Consider the following 6,742-nt stretch of genomic DNA (forward strand, 5'->3'; position numbering starts at 1 on the left):
TTGCCTAGCAATGGGACACGCATGTGCAGATTGATCTGCCGGCCGGGCTTTGTGCATCTAGTTGCCTTGCATGATATAAACTGGGGGCACTACTGTGTGGATGTGCGTATGCCCGATGTACGTGCATTTAAAAAAAAAAAAAAAAAAAGACCACACATTTGCTTTGCTTTCCTTCATGAATGAAGCCCTATGAGCGCATAGCCTGTCACTGCCTCCAGACGGCCTCATGAAGTCCCGTTAAGGTCTATGGCCTCCATACTTCCTTTGTAGAAGGTTTGATAAATCTACCCCTTAGATGTATGGATGGAGGGTGAAATGCGTATGTCTGTAAAATAATTGTCACCTCAAGTTCAATCATTTCAACCGACGCTTTAATTACAACTTTTTCTTTTTGCTTGTGTGACCCTCTGCTTGTATTAAATAACCGGTGGTAGTCACTTTTCCGTATATAATAATGCCGACAATAGTTAGACCGACTTAAAAAGGCCGATTACTATAAGGACGACATTGAGGAAATAGAGACTTACCAAAATTCAGATAGACAGTATCCCCGACACTTCTGAAATCTGGCAGCTATAAATTGTGAGTGGAGAAAACGCGGTGAGTAGGAATCTCGCCACCTTACAATGGCCAGAGTGAGAGTACTGAATTTAAGGCGGTAATAGGCGGACCTACCACTTGTATACATTATACAGGCGGCAGTCATGTGACTCCAAGCAGTCAATCATCAACCTCGTTTCCAAAATTTGCTTATAATTAAGTTGAGTGAATTCGGGATTATGACAATCATGTGACTCTAGTCAGCCAATCGGCAACCCTATTTTATTGTTTGTCCACAATGTTTGTATATGGATAAAATTAAGCAAATTCGTCTCTATTTCGACCAGGATAAACATCAGAGCTAAATGCAGGTTATCCGCGTCCTCACAAACCTATATTTTAAGACTGGTCGAGCCCATGAAACTGATGTAAAATTTGAAAAGAACAAAATAAATTTATAGACATAAATGTTATCTTAAAATTAAAACACTGTATTGAAATTCACTCTTATAGCATAGGCTAATTACATCTAAATATTAAAGAAAATTAAACATATTGGTACATCTCTATAATATATATATATATATATATATGTGTACATATGTATGTTTATATATATATATATATATATATATATATAATTTGTATGTATATATTATGTATATATATATATATATATATATATATATATATATATATATATATATATATATATACATACACACACACACACACACACACACACACACATTTTATCTTCTATAATATAGCTTTCTTATATAAAAATTATATGGAATACTAAAAAAATAAAATAAAGTCTCTATCTTAGAACAAACACCTATATAGAATACATCAAAATTTAGTTTGCTAGTATTCTGACATTACCCTGAGAGTATGAGTGGCAGATTCATAATAACATCATCTGATGTTATTAAGTTCTGTCATATCATTGAGACCCAGAGGGATAAGAGTTTTTAGTCTAAAGGTCCAATAAGCCTCCCTTTTACAAAGGAGATTGAACCTATCTCCACCCCTTTTGTAACCTTTATTTGTTTGATTGCCCTCAATTTAATGCCTTCTAGATTCCCGCTCCTACATAAATTAACATGACGAGATAAACTGTGTGTTTTGAGATTTTTTAGTATATTTCTCTGATGTTCAGAGAAACGTACACCAAGAGATCTAATCGTACAGCCCACATATTGGGTACCGCACTGACAATTAATGAGAAAAACAACATAGGAAATTGGCAATCTAAAATGTTTTCAATCAGGAAGAACACTCAGTACATCTATGGTCCCCAAACTTACAAGTCACACATTTGTTCTTACCACAACTATAAAAACCTTTAGGTCTTATACCTAAACACTTCATAGGAACTGGCACTACTGATGAGGCAACATCCATTTCTATGGAATTAAAGAAACTAAGTGCTAATCTTTCTTTGAGATTCTTTGATTTCCTAAAGACAAGATTTGTACCCTTATTGACAGAAGAGCCAATCAAATCATCTAATTCTATCAAGGATGAATTCTTGTTAATAATTCATCTAATTTCGGTTGCATGGCTATTGAAATGTGTCACAAAAGCAATTGACATATCATCAGTAGGGAAAGACTGGAGATCTTTTTACTATTCAAACCCGTGGTCTGTACAGACTAATTTGGGAACCAGTGTTCGCAAGATGGATTGGTTTCCCTTCACCTTTGACATCTAAAGCACAAAGGAGGATTAGATATAAAGTGGAATCACCTCTATGTTTTCTTTGTGAGCTGCTTCTGGGAAATAAGTACCATTTTTGCAGTCATTTAGGAACATAGTTCTAATATGCTGTATTTTATTCCCCTAATTAGTTAGAGGTTCTTTATACTGCTAATGCTTCTCTGTTAAGCAACAAACAGAGGATTGGAAATTATTTGACTGAGTGTTTCTCAGAATCATTTACCTCTGATTGATGTGATAAATTGATGTTTATTATTGTCCACTAATAATTAGCCCTGTTTTGTATTTTATAGTTGAAATATTTGCATTGTGGCCTGAAAAGACTCTTTTTAAGCCTTATATGCTTTTATTAGGAAAGTTTTTTAATTAATAAAAATTATTATCTAGTACCACACTCGCTTTCATTTCTCTTTATCTTTGTACATTTAAATTGTATGTAGGAAAATCTGCAATTACTGTCTGTTTTTTGTGTTTTGTCCCTGGGTAAAGACATATCTGTGGAAATGGCAAAATGTAGGTAACTGAGAGAGGGGCTGCTTAGAGCCAGGACAGTGACTAATCATGGTGCCAGCTGCGGCCTATATAATCACCAGAGAGCATGCACGGTGGCGAAGTGGTTAGCACTTCTGCCTCACAGCGCTGCGGTCATGAGTTCAATACTAGACCATGGCCTTATCTGTGTGGAGTTTGTATGTTCTCCCTGTGTTTGCGTTTGTTTCCTCCGGTTGCTCCGGTTTCCTCCCACACTCCAAAAACATACTAGTAGGTTAAGTGGCTGCTATCAAAAATTTACCCTAGTCTCTCTCTCTCTGTCTGTGTGTGTGTGTTAGGGAATATAGACTGTAAGCTCCAATGGGACAGGGACTGATGTGAATGAGTTCTCTGTACAGCGCTGCGGAATCAGTGGCGCTATATAAATAAATGGTGATGATGATGAAAATTTCCCTTACACTGTAGTGATAATTAGGGGGAGCAGCAGTCTAGTCACCCTGGTATCTTTCTGTCTATGCAACCATTACTACTACTAGACAAGTGGAAGTTTAACTGCATGTTACTTTATATAAAAGAGCTAATAATAACTAAAATATTTACTACTAAACTATTTGTAATAAGGCTATTACTTGAGGGAAAGCTCTTCCCATCTACAAGCCTCAAGAAGGGGTCTGCAGAGTGGAACTGTGAGGCCCAAACTGTCTGATAGTAGGTAACAACTAGCACTCAGCTAATTAGAGGGTTTGACTCTCGCTCTGATCTCCCCCCATGTAACAAGGGAAAGGGATGTAGAAAACAGGAGAGGTCTCTCCCCCAAAACACCTGCAGTGGAGAGCTACCATGAGCTGTATCACAATGTGGGTAATAATAATAAACTGATAGGAAAAAGTGTGTGCTTACCTCCTAGTTTTGCCGGGACTGCGCTGATTTTTGGGTTTCCCACAAGCTGCAAACCTGCAGGAAAGAGGCTTTGTTTAAGTGGGAGCCATTGGGTGAACTGGGTCACTGTTTGTGCAGATCCTGTTCAAGCGTAATTTGTCCCATATTTTCTTTTTTAAACATTAGGAATTATGATTTTGGGTGTTGTCAGGGATAGCTGCCTCTGCCAGCCCTGATCTAATAGCTTATCAAATAATCACACAGTCATACAATATATCACCTCTATCCTGTCAGGAAACCGCTGCTGACCAGCTTTACCTGTCACAAACTGCACTCTGCAGTTTGGAAGTTTACTGTAAGGGAACACACAGGATTCCAGTCTCAAGCTCTCTCTCAAGTATCCCTTAGGCTACAGATTTAGCTGGTCCCATCCCCAACACAGGCACACACTTGTAAAATGCCTATGACTTAATTACCTAATTGCGCACAAAAGAGTTAAAACAGCCAAATAATCAACCTCTTCTAAACAGGCAGTGAATTAATTTAGAGTAATAAGGACAACACTTATTAAATGTTAGATTTTAAATACAAATAGTACAATGCTTAAAATAACAATTAATAAAAGATGACATAACACACAGCAAAACATGTACAATAAAATCAACCGGTGGTAATCGGTATCCCGATGCTTGGGATACCAACAACCATTATTTCTACAAAATAAAAATGAATAGTTAAATAACAACCTGATGAAATTATACACTTACCTTCACAGGGATGGCGTTCATTTCCGAAGAGTCTGGTATGCGACACATGGTAATTCCGCAGATGCTGCATGCCGGCGCTGGATTGTGATGTCACCGAAGACATTTAAAGATGTATGTTAATCATATGGTTAGGGTACACTAAACATCCATTACTTACCTAACATCACAATCCAGCGCCAGCATGGAGCATCTTCATAATTACCAGGCGACGCATACCAGACTCTTCGGAAATCAACGCCGTCGCTGTGAAGGTAAGTGTATATTTTCAGCAGATCATTATTTAACTATTAGTTTTTTTTGTGTAGGAATAGTGGTTGTTGGCATCCCAAGCATTGGGATACTGTACCTCACCCAAATAAACAGGAGAAAGTTACAGAGTATAAACTTACATACGAGCTGTATAATCTGTGCAAAGGGAAATTGGCTTGGAAGATGGACAGCTTATCAATGTTGATTGATCTCCCAAAAGTTTGACAATTAGCCCCTTCACATACAAGCTTTTTAAGCAAACTAAAATGGGATGGCCTTCAGAGGGGCAGTATAAATACTAATGTGGTGAAGGAAATGTCCCCTGGGTGTCAACTATGGTTTGCTCAAAAATAGTCCAAAAGTTTTAACTTTTCTTAACTTTTCTCAGACATATGGCAGAGACATAACTCCCCCTTCAATATACCAGTTATAACCTCCTGCACATTTACATATCAAATATGATGGAATTACAACAATATCAAATACCATTCCAAAAGATATGTGACTACTGTGGTTTTTCTGTACTGTTGGGATCTATACTTCACAACCGTTGTGCGGTTTTTGCCCCGAGTACGGAGTGGTACACTGATTTCCCAAAATATGAAATATGAAGGCATTGTCTTTGAAGTTAATATTTCTATATTTTGTATTGGACTAAACGGTTCCTCTAGCACATAGCTTTCCCTAATTTACACCTTACACCTAGTGGTTACTTTGTTTTTACCCTGCCTTATTAGACCCTCTCCTCTAAATAGGAAATACAGGATCAAAGACAATGCATGGCTGCGATCAGCATACGTTAAGTGCGTTTCCTGAAAGATGGTCTCAGCTTGACCTAATTACCTGATTACCTGGGCTCACTGACCAAATCTTTTAAAGAGAAAAAAAATGTCATGTTCATTTCTATTTATCAATTTAACCCTGATATTTAATATTCTATTTAGGCCCTCATTCTGATAGGTGATAATGTGGTGAGTGAGACATGTGTCAGTCTCCTTTACTTTCTCAGAGCTCTATAAAGGGTCTTTGTTTCCCCCCTCTCCTCCTTTTCCTTTACTTTTATACCCACCACATTTCAACTTGATGAGCTTATTCATCAAGTGTTCAGTTTGTCTTCTAGTGCGTGGTTAGTATCTGGTGTTGCCTAGGTTATCAGATAAAAGAACATAGTTGTGAGAATTGTCTCATCTGAAAATGTACCACAAATTACATCATTCCTTACATACTCTTTGTTGGTAATCATTACTATTGTGTGATTCATACTAGAACATGACAGGGACTAAATACACTCACGTTGTCAATTATCAGTGACCCCATGCAATTAAAAGCGCTGCATTTAACCTCACTGGCACAAAAACAGTGAGCTGCATATATATGTAAAATGATGCAGGAGATTATATATGTATATATATATATATATATATATATATATATATATATATATATATATATACCGATATATGTATTGTGGGAATTTCACATTAAAAATATGACACAAACTTTCCAGCTATTAAAATATATTTTACATTATGGTATTTTTTTAACCACCCATCTCTTTCAAACTGGCTAAAATGGTACAGCATTATTTCCTTCTTGATTTGGAGTATTTTACACAATGTTTTCTGAACACCCCAATCAGGCCCGGCGCTCCCATTAGGCAACCTTAGGCAGTTGCCTAGGGAGCCGGGACCTGCAGGGCGCCGCTGACTAGATTTTCTAATCTAGTCAGCGTTTCAGCGGCTCAGGAGAGAAGTGCAGCGGCGGCGGCGACTCTGTGAAGTATCACACTGTCTGTCACTGACAGACAGTGTTAATAAAGTTCTTCCCGACGCCCCCCTCCCCTCCCCTCCCAGCATGCATCGCGAGGAGCAGCTAGAGAAAGAAAAGGTAAATAAAATCTAATGATTTATTTATTTAGTGTGTTCGGGGGGCGGGGGCGCGGCGGCGAAATTTTGCCTAGGGCGCCGAGAACCCTAGCACCGGCCCTGACCCCAATGTCACAGCTTAATGATCTGCAGAAAGTGTCGCTGACTTCAACTAATGGTATCAGTGTAGAGGAGCTGGGAGGAGGAAGCCGGACTACAAAGAAGCAG

At 38.1% G+C, this 6,742-nt stretch overlaps 1 long non-coding RNA gene across 1 annotated transcript; it reads right to left on the reverse strand.

Annotated features, from left to right (window-relative positions):
* Window positions 1-526: 526 nt before the first annotated feature.
* Window positions 527-3,962, reverse strand: LOC142160416 (uncharacterized). Its single transcript, XR_012693210.1, has 3 exons — window positions 3,914-3,962; window positions 3,655-3,708; window positions 527-573 (listed from the first exon to the last, which is right to left on the reverse strand). It is a non-coding gene; the product is annotated as an uncharacterized LOC142160416 (long non-coding RNA).
* Window positions 3,963-6,742: the final 2,780 nt, after the last annotated feature.

Source organism: Mixophyes fleayi, chromosome 6 (assembly GCF_038048845.1).
Source record: "Mixophyes fleayi isolate aMixFle1 chromosome 6, aMixFle1.hap1, whole genome shotgun sequence".
Lineage (NCBI taxonomy): Eukaryota > Metazoa > Chordata > Amphibia > Anura > Limnodynastidae > Mixophyes > Mixophyes fleayi.